General features: G+C 42.5%; 2 long non-coding RNA genes across 3 annotated transcripts; both read left to right on the top strand.

Annotated features, from left to right (window-relative positions):
- The first annotated feature begins 18767 nt into the window (after positions 1 to 18767).
- On the top strand, positions 18768 to 22152 carry LOC127346138 (uncharacterized). 2 transcript variants are annotated; one of them, XR_007879355.2, is made up of 5 exons: positions 18772 to 19567; positions 19656 to 19893; positions 19980 to 20092; positions 20581 to 20654; positions 21917 to 22152. It is a non-coding gene; the product is annotated as an uncharacterized lncRNA (long non-coding RNA). The 2 variants fall into 2 exon arrangements; XR_007879353.2 differs by having other exon boundaries at positions 18768 to 19893.
- A 1648-nt stretch (positions 22153 to 23800) lies between these two features.
- LOC139838672 (uncharacterized) lies at positions 23801 to 26261 on the top strand. Its single transcript, XR_011756511.1, has 4 exons — positions 23801 to 24002; positions 24089 to 24201; positions 24690 to 24763; positions 26026 to 26261. It is a non-coding gene; the product is annotated as an uncharacterized lncRNA (long non-coding RNA).
- The last annotated feature ends 993 nt before the right edge of the window (positions 26262 to 27254 follow it).

Genomic DNA, 27254 nt, shown 5'->3' with positions numbered 1-27254 from the left:
TATCCGTCATCGGGATGGACAAATCCCACTGTTGATCCATATGCCTCAACTCATACTTTCCGGATACTTAATCCCACCTTTATAACCACCCATTTACGCAGTGGCGTTTGATGTAATCAAAGTACCTTTCCGGTATAAGTGATTTACATGATCTCATGGTCATAAGGACTAGGTAACTATGTATCGAAAGCTTATAGCAAAAAACTTAATGACGAGATCTTATGCTACGCTTAATTGGGTGTGTCCATTACATCATTCATACAATGATATAACCTTGTTATTAATAACATCCAATGTTCATGATTATGAAACTAATCATCCATTAATCAACAAGCTAGTTAAGAAGCATACTAGGGACTCTTTGTTGTTTACATATCACACATGTATCAATGTTTCAGTTAATACAATTATAGCATGGTATATAAACATTTATCATAAACATAAAGATATATAATAACCACTTTTATTATTGCCTCTTGGGCATATCTCCAACAGTCTCCCACTTGCACTAGAGTCAATAATCTAGATTACATTGTAAGATACCTAACACCCATGGCATTCTGGTGTTGGTCATGCTTTGCCCTAGGGAGAGCTTTAGTCAACGGATCTGCTACATTCAGATCAGTGTGTACTTTGCAAATCTTTACTTCTCCATCTTCGATGTACTCGCGAATCGAGTGGTAACGCAGCTTGATATGCTTCAGCCTCTTGTGTGACCTTGGCTCTTGTGCATTGGCGATGGCACCAATGTTATCACAGTAAATGATTAATGGGTCCAATGCACTAGGAACCACACCGAGCTCTACAATGAACCTCTTCATCCATACCGCTTCTGATGAAGCCTCTGAAGCCGCTATGTATTCTGATTTTGTTGAAGACTTCGCCACCGTGCACTGCTTCGAGCTTGCCCAGCTTACTGTAGCACCATTCAATATAAACACGTACCCGTGCATCGTGACTTAGAGTCATCGGGATCGTTGTTCCAACTTGCATCGGTGTAACTTGTTACAACGAGCTCTTGGTCACCTCCATAACAAAGAAACATATCCTTAGTTCTTTTCAAGTACTTCAGGATATTCTTGACCGCTGTCCAGTGTTCCATTCCTGGATCACTTTGATATCTGCTAGTCAAACTAACAGCATGTGCTATATCCGGTCTGGTACATAGCATGGCATACATGATAAAGCCTACTGCCGAGGCATAGGGGATCTGACTCATCCTTTCTCTTTCTTCTGCCGTAGCCGGACCTTGAGTCTTACTCAAGACCTTGCCTGGTAACATAGGTAAGAATCCTTTCTTACTTTCGTCCATTCTAAACTTCTTTAGAATCTTGTCCAGGTATGTACTCTGTGATAGCCCTATTAGGCGTCTTGATCTATCTCTATAAATCTTGATGCCTAATATATACGATGCTTCACCAAGGTCTTTCATTGAAAAACTATTATTCAAATAACCTTTAACACTGCTTAATAGTTCTATATCATTCCCGATCAATAATATGTCATCTACATATAATATCAGGAATGCTACAGAGCTCCCACTCACTTTCTTGTAAATACAGGCCTCTCCATGACACTGTATAAACCCGAAGTCTTTGATCACCTTATCAAAACGTCGGTTCCAACTTCTTGATGCTTGCTTCAGTCCATAGATTGAACGCTGAAGTTTGCATACTTTGTCAGCATTTTTAGGATCGACAAAACCTTTGGGTTGTACCATATACAACTCTTCCTCAATGTCTCCATTAAGGAACGCTGTTTTGACATCCATCTGCCAAATCTCATAATCGAAAAATGCAGCTATTGCTAACAAAATCCTCACATACTTTAGCTTCGCTACAGGTGAGAAAGTCTCATCGTAGTCAACTCCTTGAATTTGTCGGAAACCCTTTGCGACAAGTCGAGCTTTATAGACAATAATATTACCATCAGCATCTATTTTTCTTTTGAAGATCCATTTATTCTCGACAGCCTTTCGGCTATCAGGTAAGTCTACCAAAGTCCATACTTTGTTATCATACATGGATCCCATTTCGGATTTCATGGCTTCTTGCCATTTGTTGGAATCTGGGCTCATCATCGCTTCTTCATACGTCGCAGGGTCCTCATCATTGTTATCTACAATCATGACATTTAGACAAGGATCATACCAATCAGGAGTGGCACGTTCCCTTGTCGATCTGCGAGGTTCAGTAGTTTCCTCGTTCGAAGTTTCATGATCATTATCATTAGCTTCCTCTGTTGCCGGTGTAGGTAGTACAGGTACAACTTCCGCATCGCGCTACTCTGATCAACGAGTATAGATTCATCAATCTCATCGAGTTCTACTTTCTTCCAGTCACTTCTTTAGTGAGAAATTCTTTCTCAAGAAAGGTTCCGTTCTTAGCAACAAAGATTTTGCCTTCGGATCTGTGATAGAAAGTGTACCCTATAGTTTCCTTAGGGTATCCTATGAAGACGCATTTCTCCGCTTTGGGTTCTAGCTTGTCCGGTTGTAACTTCTTTACATAGGCTTCGCAACCCCAAACTTTTAGGAACGACAGCTTAGGTTTCTTATTAAACCATAATTCATACGGTGTCGTTTCAACGGATTTTGATGGTGCTCTATTTAAAGTGAATGCGGCTGTCTCTAATGCATAACTCCAAAATGATAACGGCAAATCAGTAAGAGACATCATAGAACGAACCATATCTAAGAGAGTTCGATTACGACGTTCGGACACACCGTTTCGTTGAGGTGTTCCCGGCGGAGTCAATTGTGAAAGTATTCCGCATTTCTTTAAATGCATGCCAAACTCATAACTCAGATATTCACCTCCGCGATCTGATCGTAGAAATTTGATCTTCTTGTTACGTTGATTTTCTACTTCACTTTGGAATTCCTTAAACTTCTCGAAAGTTTCGGATTTATGTTTCATGAAATAGATATACCCATATCTACTCAGATCATCTGTGAAGGTTAGAACATAACGATAACCACCGCGTGATGCTACGCTCATTGGTCCGCACACATCGGTATGTATGATTTCCAATAAGTCAGTAGCTCGCTCCATCATACCAGAAAATGGAGTCTTAGTCATTTTTCCCATTAGACATGCTTCGCATCTATCAAGTGACTCAAAGTCAAGTGATTCAAGTAATCCATCAGTATGGAGTTTCTTCATGCGTTTCACTCCAATATGACCAAGGCAGCGATTGCCACATATAAGTAGAATTATCATTCAATTTAATTCGTTTAGCATCAATGTTATGTATATGTGTATCACTACTATCGAGATCTAACAGAAATAAGCCATTCTTTTCAGGTGCTCGACCATAAAAGATATTATTCATAAAAATAGAACAACCATTATTCTCAGACTTGAATGAATAACCGTCTTGCATTAAACAAGATCCAGATATAATGTTCATGCTCAACGCGGGTACAAAATAACAATTATTTAGGCTTAAAACTAATCCCGAAGGTAGATGTAGAGGAAGTGTGCCGACAGCGATCACATCGACTTTGGATCCATTTCCAACGCGCATCGTCACTTCATCTTTCAGTAGTCTTCGTTTATTCTTTAGTTCCTGTTTCGAGTTACAAATATGAGCAACCGAACCAAGATCAAATACCCATGTACTAGTACGAGAACCAGTGAGATAAACATCTATAACATGTATATCAGATATACCTTCTTTCTTCTTCTTGACAAGGCCGCTCTTCAGATCCGCCAAATACTTGGAGCAATTACGCTTCCAGTGTCCCTTCTCCTTGCAGTAATAGCACTCAGCATCAGGCTTAGGGCCGTTCTTAGGTTTCATAGGAGGTGTGGCAGCTTTCTTGCCACCCTTCTTGAATTTTCCCTTAGACTTGCCCTGTTTCTTGAAACTGGTGGTCTTGTTGACCATCAACACTTGGTGCTCTTTCTTGATCTCAATCTCAGCAGCTTTAAGCATGGCAAAGAGTTCAGGTAACTCTTTGTTCATGTTCTGCATATTGTAGTTCATCACAAAGTTCTTGTAACTAGGTGGCAGAGATTGAAGGATACGATTACTCCCCCGACTATTAGGAATAACTATTTCCAAGTCACTGAGTTTCTTCGCATGCCCGGTCATGGCGAGCATGTGCTCACTAACGGAGCTACCTTCTTCCATCATGCAGCTGAAAAATTGTTTCGATGCTTCATAGCATTCCACGGCCGCATGAGTTTCAAAAATAGTCTTTAACTCTTTCATCAACTCATGAGGATCGTGGTGCTCAAAACGTTTTTGAAGATCGGATTCCAGACTGCATAGGATGGCACACTGAACTTGAGAGTACCGAGTTTTCCGAGTCGCGTAAACATTCTTTACTTCATCGGTTTCTCGTTTCTGCAGGAGGGTCACCTAGCGGTGCATCAAGCACATATTGCAGATTTCCGCCGTAGAGGAAGATCCTCACATGACGGAACCGATCGGTGAAGTTGCTACCGTTGCTCTTAAGCTTTTCTTTCTCTAGGAACTGGTTAAAATTGATTGGGGACGCCATATCTACAACATATATTTGCAATAGTTTAGACTAAGTTTATGACAAATTGAGTTCAAATTTTAATTCAACATAATTAAAAATCTAGGTGAACTCCCACTCAAAACAATATCCCTCGCATTGTCTTAGTGATCACACGAACCAAATCCACCGCACCTAAGCCCGATCATCACGAGACAAGGTGTGATTTCAATGGCGAACACTCAAAGTGTTCATCATATCATCCATATGATTCATGCTCTACCTTTCGGTATCACGTGTTCCGAGACCATGTCTGTACATGCTAGGCTCGTCAAGGCCACCTTAGTATCCGCATGTGCAAAACTGTCTTGCACCCGTTGTATGCACTTGTTGATTCTATCACACCCGATCATCACGAGATGCTTCGAAACGACAAGTCTTGGTAACGGTGCTACTAAGGATGAACACTTTATTATCTTGAGATTTTAGTGAGGGATCATCTTATAATGCTACCGTCGCGATCTAAGCAAAATAAGATGCATAAAAGGATTAACATCACATGCAGTTCATATGTGATATGATATGGCCCTTTTGTCTTTGCGCCTTTGATCTTCATCTCCAAAGCACGGACATGATCTCCATCATCTTCGGGCATGATCTCCATCATCGTCGGCGTAGCGTCAAGGTCAATGGCGCCGTCTTCATGATTGTTCTCCATGTAGCAACTATTACAACTACTTTGAAATACTACTCAACATGAAATTTTTAAAAAAAACAACCATAAGGCTCCTGCCGGTTGCCACAATACAATAATGATCATCTCATACATATTCATCATCATATCATGGCCATATCACATCACCAAACCCTGCAAAAACAAGTTAGACGTCTCTAATTTGGTTTGCATATTTTACGTGGTTTAGGGTTTTCGAGAGAGATCTTAATCTACCTACGAACATGAACCACAACGTTGATACTAATGTTGTCAATAGAAGAGTAAATTGAATCTTCACTATAGTAGGAGAGACAGACACCCGCAAAGCCTCTTATGCAATACAAGTTGCATGTCGAACGAGGAACAAGTCTCATGAACGCGGTCATGTAAAGTTAGTCCGAGCCGCTTCATCCCACTATGCCACAAAGATGCAAAGTACTCAAACTAAAGATAACAAGAGCATCAACGCCCACAAACCATTGTGTTCTACTCGTGCAACCATCTATGCATAGACACGGCTCTGATACCACTGTAGGATGAACGTTGCATAGAAAACAAAAATTTTCCTACCGCGAACACGAAATCCAAGCCAAGATGCAATCTAGAAGACGGTAGCAACGAGGGGATTATCGAGTCTCACCCTTGAAGAGATTCCAAAGCCTACAAGATGAGGCTCTTGTTGCTGCGGTAGATGTACACTTGCCGCTTGCAAAAACACGTAGAAGATCTTGATCACGATCGGTTTCGGCGCCACGAACGGGCAGCACCTCCGTACTCGGTCACACGTTCGGTTGTTGATGAAGACGACGTCCACCTCCCCGTTCCAGCGGGCAGCGGAAGTAGTAGCTCCTCTTGAATCCGACAGCACGACGGCGTGGTGTTGGTGGTGGTGGAGAAATCCGGCGGAGCTTCGCTAAGCGTGCGGGAAGTAGAGGAGCGGGGCGGCTAGGGTTTGGGAGGGGGTGGCCGGCCACTCTAAGGGGGTCGGCCAGGCTGTGGTCTTGGGGTGGCCGGCCCCCTCCCCTTGGCCCCTCATTATATAGGTGGATCCCCAAGAGTTGGTCTCCAAGTCTTCGAATAAGACCCGAACCAAAAACCTTCCATATGGTGGGGAAACCTAGCCAAGCTAGGACTCCCACTAGAGGTGGGAGTTCCACCTCCCATATGGGGGGTTGGCCGGCCCCCTAAGGGGGAGTCCACTTGGGACTCCTCCCCCACTAGGGCCGGCCGGCCATGGAGGTGGAGTCCCATGTGGACTCCACCTTCCTTGGTGGTTTCTTCCGGACTTTTCTAGAACCTTCTAAAACCTTCCATAGAACCTTCCGCGTCAATTTTATTCACATAAAATGACATCCTATATATGAATCTTATTCTCCGGACCATTCCGGAACTCCTCGTGATGTCCGGGATCTCATCCGGGACTCCGAACAAATATTCGAACTCCATTCCATATTCAAGTTCTACCATTTCAACATCCAACTTTAAGTGTGTCACCCTACGGTTCGTGAACTATGCGGACATGGTTGAGTACTCACTCCGACCAATAACCAATAGCGGGATCTGGAGATCCATAATGGCTCCCACATATTCAACGATGACTTTAGTGATCGAATGAACCATTCACATACGATACCAATTCCCTTTGTCACGCGATATTTTACTTGTCCGAGGTTTGATCTTCGGTATCACTCTATACCTTGTTCAACCTCGTCTCCTGACAAGTACTCTTTACTCGTACCGTGGTATGTGGTCTCTTATGAACTTATTCATATGCTTGCAAGACATTAGACGACATTCCACCGAGAGGGCCCAGAGTATATCTATCCATCATCGGGATGGACAAATCCCACTGTTGATCCATATGCCTCAACTCATACTTTCCGGATACTTAATCCCACCTTTATAACCACCCATTTACGCAGTGGCGTTTGATGTAATCAAAGTACCTTTCCGGTATAAGTGATTTACATGATCTCATGGTCATAAGGACTAGGTAACTATGTATCGAAAGCTTATAGCAAAAAACTTAATGACGAGATCTTATGCTACGCTTAATTGGGTGTGTCCATTACATCATTCATACAATGATATAACCTTGTTATTAATAACATCCAATGTTCATGATTATGAAACTAATCATCCATTAATCAACAAGCTAGTTAAGAAGCATACTAGGGACTCTTTGTTGTTTACATATCACACATGTATCAATGTTTCAGTTAATACAATTATAGCATGGTATATAAAAATTTATCATAAACATAAAGATATATAATAACCACTTTTATTATTGCCTCTTGGGCATATCTCCAACAATTACGACAAAGTACATAGACCGCTATCCAGCATGCATCTATGCCTAAAAAGTCCACTTTCAGGTTATCATCCGAACCCCTTCCAGTATTAAGTTGCAAACAACAGACAATTGCATTAAGTATGGTGCATAATGTAATCAATAACTACATCCTCGGACATAGCATCAATGTTTTATCCCTAGTGGCAACAGCACATCCACAACCTTAGAACTTTCATCACTTGTCCTGCATTTAATGGAGGCATGAACCCACTATCGAGCATAAATACTCCCTCTTGGAGTTAAGAGCAAAAACTTGGCCAGAGCCTCTACTAATAATGGAGAGCATGCAAGATCATAAACAACACATAGGTAATAGATTGATAATCAACATAACATAGTATTCTCTATCCATCGGATCCCAACAAACACAACATATAGCATTACACATAGATGATCTTGATCATGTTAGGCAGCTCACAAGATCCGACAATGAAGCATAATGAGGAGAAGACAACCATCTAGCTACTGCTATGGACCCATAGTCCAGGGGTGAACTACTCACTCATCACTCCGGAGGCGACCATGGCGGTGTAGAGTCCTCCGGAAGATGATTCCCCTCTCTGGCAGGGTGTCGGAGGCTATCTCCTGAATCCCCCGAGATGGGATTGGCGGCGGCGGCGTCTCTGGAAGGTTTTCCGTATCGTGGCTCTCGGTACTGGGGCTATTATCGACGGAGGCTTAAGTAGGCGAAGAGGTAGGTCAAGGGGCGTCACGAGGGGCCCAGACGCCAGGGCCGCGCGGCCAGGGTCCAGGCCGCGCCGCCCTGTTGTCTGGCCACCTCGTGGCCCCACTTCGTTTCATCTTCGGACTTCTGGAATCTTCGTGGAAAAATAGGCCCCTGGGTGTTGATTTCGTCCAATTCCGAGAATATTTCCTTACTAGGATTTCTGAAACCAAAAACAGCAGAAAACAGCAACTGGCTCTTCGGCATCTCGTTAATAGGTTAGTGCCGGAAAATGCATAAATATGACATAAAGTATGCATGAAACATGTAGATATCATCAATAATGTGGCATGGAACATAAGAAATTATCGATACGTCGGAGACGTATCAGCATCCCCAAGCTTAGTTCCTGCTCGTCCCGAGCAGGTAAACGATAACAAAGATAATTTCTGGAGTGACATGCCATCATAACCTTGATCATACTATTGTAAGCATATGTAATGAATGCAGCGATCAAAACAATGTAAATGACATGAGTAAACAATTGAATCATAAAGCAAAGACTTTTCATGAATAGTACTTCAAGACAAGCATCAATAAGTCTTGCATAAGAGTTAACTCATAAAGCAATAATTCAAAGTAAAGGTATTGAAGCAACACAAAGGAAGATGAAGTTTCAGCAGTTGCTTTCAACTTGCAACATGTATATCTCATGGATATTGTCAATATAAAGTAATATAACAAGTGCAATATGCAAGTATGTAGGAGTCAATGCACAGTTCACACAAGTGTTTGCTTCTTGAGGTGGAGAGAGATAGGTGAACTGACTCAACATAAAAGTAAAAGAAAGGTCCTTCAAAGAGGAAAGCATCGATTGCTATATTTGTGCTAGAGCTTTGGTTTTGAAAAGAAGAAACAATTTTGTCAACGGTAGTAATAAAGCATATGAGTTATGTAAATTATATCCTACAAGTTGCAAGCCTCATGCATAGTATACCAATAGTGCCCGCACCTCGTCCTAATTAGCTTGGATTTACATGGATTATCATTGCATAGCACATGTTTCAACCAAGTGTCAGAAATGGGTACCTCTATGCCGCCTGTACAAAGGTCTAAGGAGAAAGCTCGCATTGGATTTCTCGCTTTTGATTATTCTCAACTTAGACATCCATACCGGGACAACATAGACAACAGATAATGGACTCCTCTTTAATGCATAAGCATTCAACAACAGATAATATTCTCATAAGAGATTGAGGTTTGTTGTCCAAACTGAAACTTCCACCATGGATCATGGCTTTAGTTAGCGGCCCAATGCTCTTCTCTAACAATATGCATACTCAAACCATTTGATCATGATAAATCACTCTTACTTCAGAAAAGACGAACATGCATAGCAACTCACATGATATTCAACAAAGAAATAGTTGATGGCGTCCCCAGGAACATGGTTATCGCTCAACAAGCAACTTATAAGAGATAAGATGCATAAGTACATATTCAATACCACAATAGTTTTTAAGCTATTTGTCCCATGAGCTATATATTGTAAAGGTGAAGAATGGAAATTTTAAAGGTAGCACTCAAGCAATTTACTTTGGAATGGCGGAGAAATACCATGTAGTAGGTAGGTATGGTGGACACAAATGCCATAGTGGTTGGCTCAAGGATTTTGGATGCATGAGAAGTATTCCCTCTCGATACAAGGCTTAGGCTAGCAAGGTTTATTTGAAACAAACACAAGGATGAAGCGGTGCAGCAAAAATCACATAAAAGACATATGTAAACATTATAAGACTCTACACCGTCTTCCTTGTTGTTCAAACTCAATACTAGAAATTATCTAGACCTTAGAGAGATCAATTATGCAAACCAAATTTTAGCATGCTCTATGTATTTCTTCATTAATAGGTGCAAAGTATATGATGCAAGAGCTTAAACATGAGCACAACAATTGCCAAGTATCACACTATCCAATACATTTTAGCAATTACTACATGTATCATTTTTCAATTCCAACCATATAACAATTTAACGAAGAAGAAACTTTCGCCATGAATACTATGAGTAAAGCCTAAGGACATATTTGTCCATATGCAACAGCGGAGCGTGTCTCTCTCCCACACGATGAATGCTAGGATCCATTTTATTCAAACAAAACAAAAACAAACAGACGCTCCAAGCAAAGTACATAAGATGTGATGGAATAAAAATATAGTTTCAGGGGAGGAACCTGATAATGTTGTCGATGAAGAAGGGGATGCCTTGGGCATCCCCAAGCTTAGACGCTTGAGTCTTCTTGATATATGCAGGGGTGAACCACCGGGCATCCCCAAGCTTAGAGCTTTCACTCTCCTTGATCATGTTGTATCATCCTCCTCTCTTGATCCTTGAAAACTTCCTCCACACCAAACTCGAAACAAACTCATTAGAGGGTTAGTGCATAATTAAAATTCACATATTCAGAGGTGACAAAATCATTCTTTGCACTTCTGGACATTGCACAAAGCTACTGAAAGTCAATGGAATCGAAAAAATCCATCAAGCATGGCAAAACAGGCAATGCGAAATAAAAGGCAGAATCTGTCAAAACAGAACAGTTCGTAAAGACGTATTTTTAAGAGGCACCAGACTTTCTCAGATGAGAAAACTTAAAACTAATGAAAGTTGCGTACATATCTGAGGATCACTCACGTAAATTGGCATAATTTTCTGAGTTACCTACAGAGAATTAGACCCAGATTCGTGACAGCAAGAAAATCTGTTTCTGTGCAGTAATCCAAATCTAGTATCATACTTCTATTAGAGACTTTACTTGGCACAACAATGCAATAAAACTAAGATAAGGAGAGGTTGCTACAGTAGTAACAACTTCCAAGACTCAAATATAAAATAAAAGTACTGTAGTAAAAACATGGGTTGTCTCCCATAAGCGCTTTTCTTTAACGCCTTTCAGCTAGGCGCAGAAAGTGTGTATCAAGTATTATCAAGCGGTGGAGTGTCAACATTACCTTGGGCTTTACCCTTACCTTTTTTGTTCTTTTTCTTACTCTTTGATTTAGGGAATATATGTCTACCCCCCGGTGTAGAGGTGAATTTTAGGGTGCCTTCTCCCATATCTATGACTGCTCCCAATAATTTCAGCAGGGATCTTCCGAGTGTGATTTGTCCTGTTCCTACACATTCAATAACAAGATAATCAATGGATATTGTTCTTCCAAGAATGGTTGTATGCACACCTGCGGCTATTCCCTTAGGAATTATAACAGAGTTATCAATAAGAGTTATTCCTTCTCCCCCTTCGATGAATCCCCAAAGTTTCAAAGATTCATGAATACTCTTAGGCATAAGGCAAAATTCAGACATAATATCACAATTGGCATGAAGAGTTTGATCACCGATAGCAATTTTAATAGTAGGATCCCATAATGAAGGTTCAGAGTTCACTAAAACTTGTTCAAGACGGTTATGAACATAGCGATAGTTGTCATTCAAGCTAGATGCACTTGTCTCAAGAGTGTTTAATCTATTATAAATGCTAATAAGGGCTGAATCAAAGTTATTAGCTGAATCATGTGATGCAACCAACTTCTTTATGGCATTGAAAGCTTGATCCCTATTGCAATGAAGGAAATCTCCTCCCACTAAAGCATCCAAGGCATATCTATAGCGAATCATAAGACCAAAATAAAAGTTACTAAGGAGCAAACTTAGAGTCATTTGAGGTTCAGTTTTACGATAAGAAGTAAAAATTCTAGACCAAGCATCTTTAAAACTCTCCTCATCCCCTTGTTTAAAAGTGAAGACTAATTCTTCAGGTGAAGAAGTAACAAGTGCAGAACTAGACATGGTAACAAAAGTAAAATGCAAGTAACTAAATTTTTTTTGTGTTGTTTAATATGGCAAACAAGATAGTAAATAAAGTAAAACTAGCAACTAATTTTTTTGTGTTTTGATTTAGTGCAGTGATGACCCACAAGTATAGGGGGTGTATCGTAGTATCTTCGATAAGTAAGAGTGTCGAACCCAACGAGGAGCAGAAGGTGTTGACAAGCAGTTTCGATGTAGGAATCACTGTAGATGCTCACAAACAAGTATTCAGGGGGTTTTAATGTAACAGATGAATAAAGTACGAGTAAGTAAAGTGTGAGAGTAACAATTGCTGCGAGTGGCCCAATCCTTTTTAGCACAAAGGACAAGCCGGTTTGTTCACTTATAATGACCAAACGTTCTTGAGGACACACGGGATTTTAGTCTAGTGCTTTCGCTACATATAGCTGATTAATCTTCATTGTTTTGATAAGTGTTGTGTGGGTGAACCTATGCTAATGTACCGCCCTTCCTAGGACTAATACATACTTGTGATTATACCCATTGCAAGCATCCGCAACTACAAGAAAGTAATTAAGAATAAATCTAACCACAGCCTTAAACTCTGAGATCCTGCTATCCCTCCTGCATCGATATACTAACGGGGGTTTAGGTTTCTGTCACTCCGGCAACCCCGCAATTAGCAAACGAGTACAAGATGCATTCCCCTAGGCCCATAAAGGTGAAGTGTCATGTAGTCGACGTTCACATGACACCACTAGAAGAATAACACCACAACTTAAATATCATAACATTGAATATTACCCAACATACTTCACTACTAACATTTAGACTTCACCCATGTCCTCAAGAACTAAACGAACTACTCACGAGACATCTTATGGAACATGATCAGAAGTGATATGATGATGAATAACAATCTGAACATAAATCTTGGTTCAATGGTTTCACTCAATAGCATCAACAACAAGTAGGAATCAATACCGGGAGAGTTTCCCCTATCAAACAATCAAGATCAAACCCAAATTGCTACAGCGGTGACGAGGTGCTGCGGTGGAGATGGTGGTGATGATGATGAAGATGATGGTGATGGCGGTGGAGATGATGTCCAGCTCGATGACGGTGACGATGGCGTCGATTTCCCCCTCTCGGGAGGGAATTTCCCCGGCGGATCTCAGCCGCCGGAGAGCTCTTTTCTCTCTGGTGTTCTCCGCCCCGCAGAGGCGGCTGTAACTCTTCGCGAGGTATCCTCTGTGGCTTAGGTCTTCGGGACGAAGGGTTTCGCGAAGAAAAGGAGGCGAGAGGGGCTGTGGGGCCCCCACACCACAAGGTGGCGCGGCCAGGCCATGGGCCGCGCCGCCCAGTGGTGTGGGCCCACCCTGGGTCTCCTCAGCTCCTCCTTCTGGCTTCCTTCGTCATCTTGAAAAATAGGATTTTTCGTATAATTTCCTTCCACAGTTGATCTTCCGAAATATTGCATTCTGACGGTGCTTTTTCCAGCAGAATCCTGGCTCCGGTGCTTGATCCTCCAATAATGATGAAACATGCAAAATAGATGAAATAACATAAGTATTGTGTCCCAATATGAAATATATCAATGAATAACAGCAAATTATGATATAAAATAGTGATGCAAATTGGACGTATCAAGTCCCCCCAAGCTTAGACTTTGCTTGTCCCCAAGCGAAACTGAACTCGGTAAACAGGACCACATGTTTATGGAGTGAAGAGTCGATAAATAAAATACGGACAAGAAGCATCATATTCATTCACACAAATCATTCTAGTAAACAACTTCCTCATATAACTCAACTTGAAACAAGTATAAGGTAATCACAAATAAAGGTGCATAAGAAATCATAGTTGGTGATGGCAAACTTCGTTCTTGGTCAGAAAACAATTAACAGGTTATACTTATCTATTGAGCAATGCTCTCATATTTAAAGCTTATGATAAACTTGCATACTCAATCATAATGATCATTGATAACTTGCAAAGTTATATTCATTCAGATAAAACTTGTACTAAACAAAGAAGAGTAAAAGTCATGATGAAGTAAATCACAATATAGATAGTTTGATCACAACAACTCAAATGCTTGCATAAGATGGAGGGAAATAGGTTTACTGACTCAACATAAAGTAAAAGATAGGCCCTTCGCAGAGGGAAGCAGGGATTAAATCATGTGCTAGAGCTTTTTCAGTTTTGAAATCATATTAAAGAGAATGAAAGTAATAGTTTGAGAGGTGTTTGTTGTTGTCAACGACTGGCAGCGGGTACTCTAACCCCCTTGCCAAACAGACTTCCAAAGAGCGGCTCCCATGAAGGACGTCATCTCTACCAGCAAGGTAGATCATCCCTCTTCTCTTTTGTTTACACATGTACTTTAGTTTATTTAAGGATGACACTCCCCCCAACCTTTGCTTACACAAGCCATGGCTAACCGAATCCTCGGGTGCCTTCCAACAATCTCATACCATGGAGGAGTGTCTATTGCAAAATTAAGTTGCTTACTGATGAATCAGAGCAAAACATGTGAAGAGAATTATTAATGAAAGTTGGTTAATTGGGGCTGGGAACCCCGTTGCCAGCTCTTTTTGCAAAATTATAGGATAAGTGGATGAAGCCACTAGTCCATTAGTGGAAGCTGCCTAACAAGACTGGAAGATAAAACACCACATACTTCCTCATGAGCTATTAAACATTGACACAAATAAGAAGTAATAAATTTTGAAATGTTTAAAGGTAGCACATGAAGTATTTACTTGGAATGGCAGAAAATACCATGTAGTAGGTAGATATGGTGGACACAAATGGCATAGGTTTGGGTTCAGGTTTGGATGCACGAGAAGTATTCCCTCTCAGTACAGTTCTTTGGCTAGCAAGGTTAATTAGCAAGCATAAAAGTTGATGGAAGCAAACAAATATACATGTGATAGACATAATCATGCATCTTCCTTGTAAGCACAAATAATTTTAACTTCAGAATAATAAGCTATGAGCTAACAAGAAAGAAAGACAATGAGACAACTACATATATTTCTCTTTTCTACTTAAACTCAAAGTGTTGTTGCTATTGACCAATGCTAAGTTTGCCAAAACCAAATAGATTTATTCGATGCTCCCAAAGTGATACCAATACTAAAATCAAGATCAATCATATAGTATAATTGCAAACTAAAATAAGACGTGCAATATGTAAATGATAAGACTTCTCATTAATATTCCATAACGATAACTCACACCAAGGGATACATAGACAACCAACTAAAGGAGAGATACTTCCACACTGCAACCCATCTTATATGATAACTTCCCTACTCATGATATGACACTACTTGACAGTAAAAAGTAAAAGATAGTGATGATGTGATACCGCGGCACTCCCCCAAGCTTGGAACAAACCAAGGGGATGCCAATACCGATGATGAATTACTCCTTTGGCGATGGTGGTGATGAACTCCCGTCATCAAACTTCCAGGGAAGAGGCTCTCCATCAAGAAACGACATCTTGGTCTCGGAGATCCTGAAACTAGCAGCACGGCTTATGCGTTTAAACCTGTTTTCATACTCACAGTTTTGATTCCGAACGTCATAGAGTTGAGCTTGGAGTTGGTTGGTGGTGTCATGAGGTGAAAGGATGTCGCCCCAAAGCTTTGCAGTTTCCTTCTCGTGCTCAGCAATGAGTTCAGACACAATCTTGTGGAAGATATCCACCTCACGCTCAGCCATCTTCTTGTATTTGAAGACCTCTTGTTCTAGCTTCTCCATCCTGTCTTCCAAGCTTCCTTCTCCTTTAGGACCCTGAACATCCTTGATCTGCAGTTTTCCCTCGACGAGCGTCAACTCCTTTGGGTGCATCCTCAGCTCCTCCATGTACAAGTTGTCAACGTCCTTGCAGGAGCTGCCCTTCGGAGTTTCCGACGAAGACATGATGGATCTAGATCCGGAGTAAAACCTGGCAGAAACAGCTCAAAACAAAACACGTCGAGAAAACGATATACGGACCTCCAGGGATCCGGGGGATTATATAGAATAAATTTTTACAACAAACGGAAAGTACCAGATCGAACCAGAGTCGGAAAGGAGCGACGAGGCGGCCAGACCATAGGTCGGCGCGGGCCCAGGTCAGGCCGCGCCGGCCTATGGTGGCACGCCCTCGTGCGTCCTTTCCACTCCGTTTCGAACTCGTAATTTTTCATATTTTCCAAAAACAGCGAAAATATTGTTCGGAAAGTAAATCGCGTACTTTTCATTACCAGTACTGTTACCTATTCAAAGTCGAGTTCTTGCGGACTGTCAATTTGCCCTTTGATGAAAGCCTCCGGTGTTTCCACTTGAATAATATCAACATCAACATTATAGGAATCACCTGAGATATAATGCTTGAGTCTTTGTCCATTCACCACTTGCGTGGCATTGCCTTGGAGAGAGCTAATTTTAATTGCTTCTGAACGATACACCTCCTCAACAACATATGGTCCTTCCCATTTCGAGAGTAATTTCCCTGCAAAGAATCTGAGACGAGACCGATACAATAGGACTTTATCCCCAATATTAAATTCTCTTTTGATAATCCTTCTATCATGCCATTTTTTAACTTCCTCTTTAAAGAGTTTAGCATTTTCATAAGCTTCACTTCTCCATTCATCTAGAGAACTCAATTGCAACAACCTCTTATTACCAGCTAGTTTAGGATCTTTATTTAATTCCCTAACAGCCCAATAAGCTTTGTGCTCTAATTCTAAAGGTAAATGACAAGCTTTTCCATAAACCATTTTATAAGGTGACATTCCCATGGGGTTTTTATAAGCAGTTCTATAAGCCCATAAAGCATCCTTCAATTTACTAGCCCAATTCTTTCTAGTTTTACTAACAGTCTTTTGCAAGATAGATTTAATTTCTCTATTTGATAGTTCTACTTGCCCACTAGTTTGAGGATGATAAGCAGAAGCAATTCTATGATTAATGCCATATTTAGCAAGAGTTTTTCTAAAACCACCATGAATAAAATGAGAACCTCCATCAGTCATAATATATCTAGGAACTCCAAATCGAGGAAAAATAATATCTAAGAGCATTCTTAAAGAGGTCTCACCATCAGCACTTTTTGTAGGTATGGCTTCCACCCATTTAGTAACATAATCAACAGCAACAAGTATATGAGTGTTACATTCTGAAGAGGGAAAGGGTCCCATGAAGTCAAATCCCCAACAATCGAATGGTTCAATAACAAGAGTATAATTCATAGGCATTTCATTGCGTCTGGAGATATTACCAACCCTTTGGCATTCATCACAAGATAAAATAAACTTCCTTGCATCTTTGAAGAGAGTTGGCCAATGAAAACCTGATTGTAGAACCTTTTGCGCGGTTCTTTCTCCGGCGTGATGTCCTCCATAAGCACTCCCATGACATTTACTCAATATTTCCTGTTGTTCATATTCGGGAACACATCTTCGCAGAATACCATCCACTCCTTCTTTATATAAGTGTGGGTCATCCCAGAAATAATGCCTCAAGTCATAAAAGAATTTCCTCCTTTGCTGAGCTGAAAAGGTTGGAGGCAAGTACTTGGAAACAATAAAGTTAGCATAATCAGCATACCAAGGACTGTCTCGCGAGCTCACCTTTATTATAGCCAATTGTTCATTTGGAAAACTATCGTTGACAGGAACAGGATCATAAGAAATGTTTTCCAATCTAGACAAATTATCAGCAACAGGATTATCAGCACCTTTCCTATCTACAATATGTAAATCAAATTCTTGCAACAGAAGTACCCATCTAATAAGCCTTGGCTTAGCATCTTTCTTTTGCATAAGGTATCTGATTGCAGCATGATCAGTATAAATAGTAACTTTTGACTCAACAATATAAGATCTAAACTTATCACAAGCAAGGACTACAGCTAACAATTCTTTTTCAGTAGTAGCATAATTTCTTTGGGCAGCATCAAGAGTTTTACTAGCATAATGAATAACATTCAATTTCTTATCTACTCGTTGTCCAAGAACAGCGCCTACAGCAAAATCACTAGCATCGCACATAATTTCAAATGGTAAATTCCAATCAGGAGGTTCAACTATAGGAGCAGTTGTTAGGGCTTTCTTTAGAGTTTCAAAAGCTTCCTTACAATCGTCATCAAAAACAAAAGGTACATCTTTTTGAAGAAGATTAGTAAGAGGCTTTGAAATCTTGGAGAAATCTTTAATAAACCTCCTGTAAAACCCAGCATGACCAAGAACACTACGAATACCTTTAACATCCCTAGGATAGGGCATCTTCTCAATTGCTTCCACTTCAGCTCTATCAACTTCAATACCTCTCTCGGAAATTTTATGTCCCAATACAATTCCTTCATTAACCATAAAGTGGCATTTCTCCCAATTAAGAACAAGGTTAGTTTCTTCACATCTCTGCAAAACTTTATCAAGGTTCCGCAAACAATTATCAAAAGAATTCCCATAGACAGAAAAATCATCCATGAATACCTCTACAATACTCTCGCAGAAACCATGAAAAATAGCAGACATGCATCTTTGAAAAGTAGCAGGAGCATTACATAAACCAAAAGGCATACGTCTATAAGCATAAGTTCCATAGGGACAAGTTGTAACGGCCCCGGGTAGTACCCCTAATAGATCTTGTTTGTTCCTTTTCTTTTCTGCATCCTCATGGCATATGCATCATATCATCCACAAGATTTTATGAAATAAAAGTTAATTTTAAATAAAAACTATTTCGGTTTTCCCTCTCATGGTTTTTATATTAAACCATCCCTTTATCTTTTCTTTTCCACAAACCTTAACACCAAAACTATCTAACAAATAAACTTATTTTTAAATGTCTCAAAGTTTAAAATAAAAGTTGTTGCTGCTTTGGTTTGATTTCAAATAGTTTTCAAAATCTGGTTGGAAAACAAAAAGAGAAAAAGGTGAAACCTAGTCTACCCAGGCCTTCCTCTTTTCTTTCTCATTCTGGCCTTTCTTTTCTCATCCGGAGCAGCCCAGCCGCAGTAGCCGATCTCCTCAATCTGGCCCATCCTACCCATCGAAGGGGTAAGCTCCTTTTCTGGATTGTCGTCTTCTCTCCGTGAGCACGCAGGAGTCGTGACCACTCCCATGGCCGACGTCACTGCGCACCACCGCGCCTCCATCTCCTTTTCCCCATCCCTTAAATCCCTCTCCAGCCCTCATGAAACCCTAGCCCCTCTCCCCTCCTGCCGCCGCCACTTCCTCTGTCTCCCCTCCACCTTCTTCTTCTTCACGCAACGAAGAAAACGAACAAGGAACCATGGCCGGCCTTACAGTGAGCTCGACCGTGCCGTCGCCATGGGCGCTCCCTCGGCGAGCCGAGACTACCGGAAGATGCGCCTCGCCGCCCTCGTCATCCTCGCCAAAGGAATCGAGTTGGTTCCGCTCCAATCGACGCCAAGGTCGCCGTTTCTCCGCCACGGCCACCGCGCTCCGGCGAACATTCCGGCCGCCACCGAGCTCCCCCGACCTTGCTGAGTCCTCCAACACGTTCCTGGTGAGATTCCGCACCTCGTGGACCTCTTCTCCGTCTCCCTCCTCTTCTCAAACGACCTGCCCGCATTGATCTGCCTTCTCCGCCGCAGGACCTCGTCGGCGGCGCTACTCCGGCGACCCCCAGGACTCCGCACCGCCACCAACAGGTTCATCTCGTCGAGGCGCACGTTCGACGACATCTCCTTCGTCCCGGTTCGTCGTGAAACGTCAGGGCCGAGCTCGCCGTCCTTTTCCGCCATGGCTGTTTATGTCCCAGAGCTCCGCGTCACTTTGACTCAAAACGTTGCGTGCTTCCATCTAATCAACATCAGACACAGCAGCCCAGTGGTTAGTCACTTGATCTTGGCCTGTCAGACCGGAGCTCAAATCTCACGAGAGACAATAACCTCACATCTTTTCTGTTTTTGGTTCAGATCTTGTGTTAGGAACGTTTCAGTTTGTGCCTTAAATCCCAATCGTTTTGTTCTCCAGCTACACTGACCGGCCACGGCCATCTCTCCCAGGCGCAGCACAGTTCCGAAGCAAGGTCCGGCCCGGTTCTAATACACCTCTGTGCTAACCTTTCTTTTTGCAAAATCTTGATTATATCATATCTTGTGATTGGTAAATCCAAACAATACAAATAAAATATCTATTTTTATCAGAAAAATGTGAGGAATCTGAATATGCCATCCATATAATTGTTTGCATCTCGCATCATGTGGTTCCGTTATAGTTTGCATCGCACCTAATAATTAAACGCGGAGTATTTGGGAATTACCGACTACGGTTCCTCGCTCCGTTTAAATTTGAAGTAGCGCACCCCTGCCATGTCTTGCCATGCTAACCAACATTTAATATGCGGGGTAGATAATCAACTTGAAACTAATAATTGTTTGTTCGGACTCTGATTCCGATTAATATGGATAAGTTGCATCGCATCATATTTGCCATGTCATGCATGCCATGCATATCATCTTCATCATGCCGGTTCTTATTCCGTAGTAGTAAGAGTTGCATCCGTTGTTTGTCCAGCATTTGCCTCTTCCCGGATAGGATCGCGAAGTGGTGTTGTGAGATACGACAAGTGCTTCTGCAGTTTCTCACAGGCGAGCCCACCCCTTCACCTATTTTACTTTTACATGCTCTTTTGATCTATTGCTATCCTTATGTTGCGATTCTGTTGTGTCACGTGTCCTATTCCACCTGTTACCCTATATGATCCGAGATACACCTCCTTGCCCTACCTGATGTTTGTTGTTTGCCAGCTTTGCGAGTCGTAGGCGAGTTTAGGGTTTTGTTGATATCTCGAGATGTTCGGGATATCTTGTTGGGAGGGTATCACATGCTATATCAATTGTTGGAGATACACATGCTTTACTTTATTGTTAACAACTAAAATTGTAAGCAGAGGCATCTGTGAGCCCCTTTGCGAAAGCATCGGAACTTTGACTCGCTAATGTCCCCTAGGATCCGAGTTCTTGTTATCTGTTCCGAGATTGAGCGCTCTACCCGTACGTGGGGGAGTGGGACCCCCATCACCCACTACCTTTCCTCGAGTCTGTTTATTGGGAGCCACAACCTTGGTTTTATTTGCTCATATGCACGATGCACGATTTACTTCTGTTGCCTTCGGGTGTTTATATTCTGTACTGTACTCATCTCGTGGAACGATTAGCGACAGCAGGTTGTTCACACTTAGCTTAGCCGTTGGCACAAACCTCTGGGTCCGTATCGGAGTACGGCCGAACTTCGTCACGGGTAGCTTAGTGGGGTGGCTCCCCTTAAACTTTCTCTTGCATTGGGAACGGTCTTGATGTGAGACTCCACCTGTAGTAAGTGGGTTCGAGCATGCGTATGGTTACATTTGGGCAACCCCTGCAGGGTGTACATCTTATCGATAAGCCGTGTCCGCGGTTATGGACGACTTGGAATTGTATGGCTTGATCATAGAACAACTTACACCTTTATGTTGTTGGTAATAATTTGCTAATAACTTGATTAGTAATATAGCATTACTACAACCGATACCTAATAAAACTTGTCCACCGTTGAGTGCCTTTTACATTGCCTCTTCGCAATTGTTGAAGGGGATATGTGTATTTGGCTGGGTTATGTTTGTGTAGTATTTATCTGTTACCTTGTGCGCTCTCTTATCTTCTCTGAGTAGACGGATGTTGTAGCGTGTCTCTATTGGATAGTAGCTTTGCTGCCGCTAAACTCCACATATAGCCGGGTGAAGTTTATACCGCCCACCAGCGAGCATAGCTGGTCTTGTCTCGCAAGTACGTGCCAATGGTACTTACCCTCGCCTTCCTTTCTTTTTGTCTCCTCCCCCTTTTGTCGGCAACCGATGGCCCGACTTTGACAGGTACGAGATGACGACGTTAGCAAGGTTACCCTTCCGGCTTGGCCTGGGCAGGGTTATGGACGCCACTGGTTATCTTCAGGACTCTTAGTCCAATTTGTATCTTGTCCGTACTCGGACGTATTTGATCTTCTGTATGATTTGGATCTTTGTATTGTATATTTGTATCTTGACTCGTTGGAGTCGTTGTTGTAATATATGTATCTTGTGGGCTCTATTGTAATCCTGTTGTAATGTTACCGCTCGTGTTAATTCCTCTGGCATCACGTGTGCTTTGTCGCGCACGTCGTGTCGGAGGGCGTGTCGGAATCGATATCGTGCGGATTTCGGCGGGTTCGCTGGGATCCTCAGGGTACCGGTTCCGGGGCATCACAAGTTGGTATCAGAGCTCAGGTTGACGGTACCCCACTAGTCCAGCCTTTAGGATAACCTTGCCAACGGACGTTGTGTCTAGTGTCAAAACTATTTTTCTAAAAACTCGTTGGATAGATCTGATTAGCTCTGATTTTTCTCCTTATCTATATTCTTTCTCCTCTCACCTTTACGAGTTTTGAGTCTTCTCTCTTATCCGAGTTTCTCTGAGTCTTAGGTCTCTACGTGGGTTGGACGATCTTTGCCCCTCACCTATAGGTCCGATCTTCGGAGGATCCCGACAGAAGCTCAGCATCATCAACAGCGGAAGAACGACTTCTTGTTAGTGGTGTCGCCCAATCAGCATGGAGCAAGAATTCTTGTTAGTGGTGTCGAGGAGATCGACACGTCACCTGAAGATCCGATAGTTCACCTCTCTCCCCCGTACCTTGAGGAGGAACCTCGGGGCGAGGTTCCTTGTTAGTGGTGTCGATTGTAACGGCCCCGGGTAGTACCCCTAATAGATCTTGTTTGTTCCTTTTCTTTTCTGCATCCTCATGGCATATGCATCATATCATCCACAAGATTTTATGAAATAAAAGTTAATTTTAAATAAAAACTATTTCGGTTTTCCCTCTCATGGTTTTTATATTAAACCATCCCTTTATCTTTTCTTTTCCACAAACCTTAACACCAAAACTATCTAACAAATAAACTTATTTTTAAATGTCTCAAAGTTTAAAATAAAAGTTGTTGCTGCTTTGGTTTGATTTCAAATAGTTTTCAAAATCTGGTTGGAAAACAAAAAGAGAAAAAGGTGAAACCTAGTCTACCCAGGCCTTCCTCTTTTCTTTCTCATTCTGGCCTTTCTTTTCTCATCCGGAGCAGCCCAGCCGCAGTAGCCGATCTCCTCAATCTGGCCCATCCTACCCATCGAAGGGGTAAGCTCCTTTTCTGGATTGTCGTCTTCTCTCCGTGAGCACGCAGGAGTCGTGACCACTCCCATGGCCGACGTCACTGCGCACCACCGCGCCTCCATCTCCTTTTCCCCATCCCTTAAATCCCTCTCCAGCCCTCATGAAACCCTAGCCCCTCTCCCCTCCTGCCGCCGCCACTTCCTCTGTCTCCCCTCCACCTTCTTCTTCTTCACGCAACGAAGAAAACGAACAAGGAACCATGGCCGGCCTTACAGTGAGCTCGACCGTGCCGTCGCCATGGGCGCGCCCTCGGCGAGCCGAGACTACCGGAAGATGCGCCTCGCCGCCCTCGTCATCCTCGCCAAAGGAATCGAGTTGGTTCCGCTCCAATCGACGCCAAGGTCGCCGTTTCTCCGCCACGGCCACCGCGCTCCGGCGAACATTCCGGCCGCCACCGAGCTCCCCCGACCTTGCTGAGTCCTCCAACACGTTCCTGGTGAGATTCCGCACCTCGTGGACCTCTTCTCCGTCTCCCTCCTCTTCTCAAACGACCTGCCCGCATTGATCTGCCTTCTCCGCCGCAGGACCTCGTCGGCGGCGCTACTCAGCGACCCCCAGGACTCCGCACCGCCACCAACAGGTTCATCTCGTCGAGCCGCACGTTCGACGACATCTCCTTCGTCCCGGTTCGTCGTGAAACGTCAGGGCCGAGCTCGCCGTCCTTTTCCGCCATGGCTGTTTATGTCCCAGAGCTCCGCGTCACTTTGACTCAAAACGTTGCGTGCTTCCATCTAATCAACATCAGACACAGCAGCCCAGTGGTTAGTCACTTGATCTTGGCCTGTCAGACCGGAGCTCAAATCTCACGAGAGACAATAACCTCACATCTTTTCTGTTTTTGGTTCAGATCTTGTGTTAGGAACGTTTCAGTTTGTGCCTTAAATCCCAATCGTTTTGTTCTCCAGCTACACTGACCGGCCACGGCCATCTCTCCCAGGCGCAGCACAGTTCCGAAGCAAGGTCCGGCCCGGTTCTAATACACCTCTGTGCTAACCTTTCTTTTTGCAAAATCTTGATTATATCATATCTTGTGATTGGTAAATCCAAACAATACAAATAAAATATCTATTTTTATCAGAAAAATGTGAGGAATCTGAATATGCCATCCATATAATTGTTTGCATCTCGCATCATGTGGTTCCGTTATAGTTTGCATCGCACCTAATAATTAAACGCGGAGTATTTGGGAATTACCGACTACGGTTCCTCGCTCCGTTTAAATTTGAAGTAGCGCACCCCTGCCATGTCTTGCCATGCTAACCAACATTTAATATGCGGGGTAGATAATCAACTTGAAACTAATAATTGTTTGTTCGGACTCTGATTCCGATTAATATGGATAAGTTGCATCGCATCATATTTGCCATGTCATGCATGCCATGCATATCATCTTCATCATGCCGGTTCTTATTCCGTAGTAGTAAGAGTTGCATCCGTTGTTTGTCCAGCATTTGCCTCTTCCCGGATAGGATCGCGAAGTGGTGTTGTGAGATACGACAAGTGCTTCTGCAGTTTCTCACAGGCGAGCCCACCCCTTCACCTATTTTACTTTTACATGCTCTTTTGATCTATTGCTATCCTTATGTTGCGATTCTGTTGTGTCACGTGTCCTATTCCACCTGTTACCCTATATGATCCGAGATACACCTCCTTGCCCTACCTGATGTTTGTTGTTTGCCAGCTTTGCGAGTCGTAGGCGAGTTTAGGGTTTTGTTGATATCTCGAGATGTTCGGGATATCTTGTTGGGAGGGTATCACATGCTATATCAATTGTTGGAGATACACATGCTTTACTTTATTGTTAACAACTAAAATTGTAAGCAGAGGCATCTGTGAGCCCCTTTGCGAAAGCATCGGAACTTTGACTCGCTAATGTCCCCTAGGATCCGAGTTCTTGTTATCTGTTCCGAGATTGAGCGCTCTACCCGTACGTGGGGGAGTGGGACCCCCATCACCCACTACCTTTCCTCGAGTCTGTTTATTGGGAGCCACAACCTTGGTTTTATTTGCTCATATGCACGATGCACGATTTACTTCTGTTGCCTTCGGGTGTTTATATTCTGTACTGTACTCATCTCGTGGAACGATTAGCGACAGCAGGTTGTTCACACTTAGCTTAGCCGTTGGCACAAACCTCTGGGTCCGTATCGGAGTACGGCCGAACTTAAATCACGGGTAGCTTAGTGGGGTGGCTCCCTTAAACTTTCTCTTGCATTGGGAACGGTCTTGATGTGAGACTCCACCTGTAGTAAGTGGGTTCGAGCATGCGTATGGTTACATTTGGGCAACCCCTGCAGGGTGTACATCTTATCGATAAGCCGTGTCCGCGGTTATGGACGACTTGGAATTGTATGGCTTGATCATAGAACAACTTACACCTTTATGTTGTTGGTAATAATTTGCTAATAACTTGATTAGTAATATAGCATTACTACAACCGATACCTAATAAAACTTGTCCACCGTTGAGTGCCTTTTACATTGCCTCTTCGCAATTGTTGAAGGGGATATGTGTATTTGGCTGGGTTATGTTTGTGTAGTATTTATCTGTTACCTTGTGCGCTCTCTTATCTTCTCTGAGTAGACGGATGTTGTAGCGTGTCTCTATTGGATAGTAGCTTTGCTGCCGCTAAACTCCACATATAGCCGGGTGAAGTTCATACCGCCCACCAGCGAGCATAGCTGGTCTTGTCTCGCAAGTACGTGCCAATGGTACTTACCCTCGCCTTCCTTTCTTTTTGTCTCCTCCCCCTTTTGTCGGCAACCGATGGCCCGACTTTGACAGGTACGAGATGACGACGTTAGCAAGGTTACCCTTCCGGCTTGGCCTGGGCAGGGTTATGGACGCCACTGGTTATCTTCAGGACTCTTAGTCCAATTTGTATCTTGTCCGTACTCGGACGCATTTGATCTTTTGTATGATTTGGATCTTTGTATTGTATATTTGTATCTTGACTCGTTGGAGTCGTTGTTGTAATATATGTATCTTGTGGGCTCTATTGTAATCCTGTTGTAATGTTACCGCTCGTGTTAATTCCTCTGGCATCACGTGTGCTTTGTCGCGCACGTCGTGTCGGAGGGCGTGTCGGAATCGATATCGTGCGGATTTCGGCGGGTTCGCTGGGATCCTCAGGGTACCGGTTCCGGGGCATCACACAAGTGAAAGTGGTTTTCTCTTGATCCTTAGCTTTAACAGCAATTTGTGAAAATCCAGAATAACCATCAAGAAAGCAAAAATGAGTATTTTTGGATAACCTTTCTAACATTTGATCAATAAAAGGCAAAGGATAATGATCTTTCTTAGTAACTTTATTAACTTTACGAAAATCAATGCACATTCTATAACCTACAACTACTCTTTGAGGTATGAGCTCATCATTATCATTAGGCACAACAGTCATTCCTCCTTTCTTAGGAACACAATGCACATGACTAACCCATCTACTATCAGCAATAGGATATATAATACCAGCTTCAAGAAGTCGTAATACCTCATTTCTTACCACATCCTTCATCTTAGGAATTAGACGACGCTGAGGTTCAACAACAGGCTTCGCATCTTCTTCCATATTAATGGCGTGTTGGCATATAGAGGGAGAACTCCCCTTCAAATCATCAAGAGTATAGCCAATAGCACCTCGGTGTTTCTTCAATATTTCCAATAGTCTTTCTTCTTCAAACTCTGTAAGCATAGAACTAATAATAACAGGATATATTTTCTTATCATCAATATGAGCATATTTAAGATTATCAGGCAAAGGTTTTAATTCAAAGACAGGATCTTCCTTTGGTGGCGGTGTTGTACCCAAATCTTCCACCGGTAAATCGTGCTTAAGAATAGGTTGGCGAAGGAAAATTTCCTCAAGCTCATCTCTTTCTTTCCTAAAACCTTCACTCTCGCTATTCTCCAAATGTTGCTGCAAAGGATTATTAGGAACAAGAACAATAGATGCACACTGTTCCATTTTAAAATCATTGCTAGGCAAATCAGCTTTATAAGGAGTTTTGGTAAAT

Source organism: Lolium perenne, chromosome 3 (genome assembly GCF_019359855.2).
Source record: "Lolium perenne isolate Kyuss_39 chromosome 3, Kyuss_2.0, whole genome shotgun sequence".
In the NCBI taxonomy this organism is placed as follows: Eukaryota; Viridiplantae; Streptophyta; class Magnoliopsida; order Poales; family Poaceae; genus Lolium; species Lolium perenne.
This window is presented reverse-complemented; position numbering and strand designations above follow the sequence as displayed.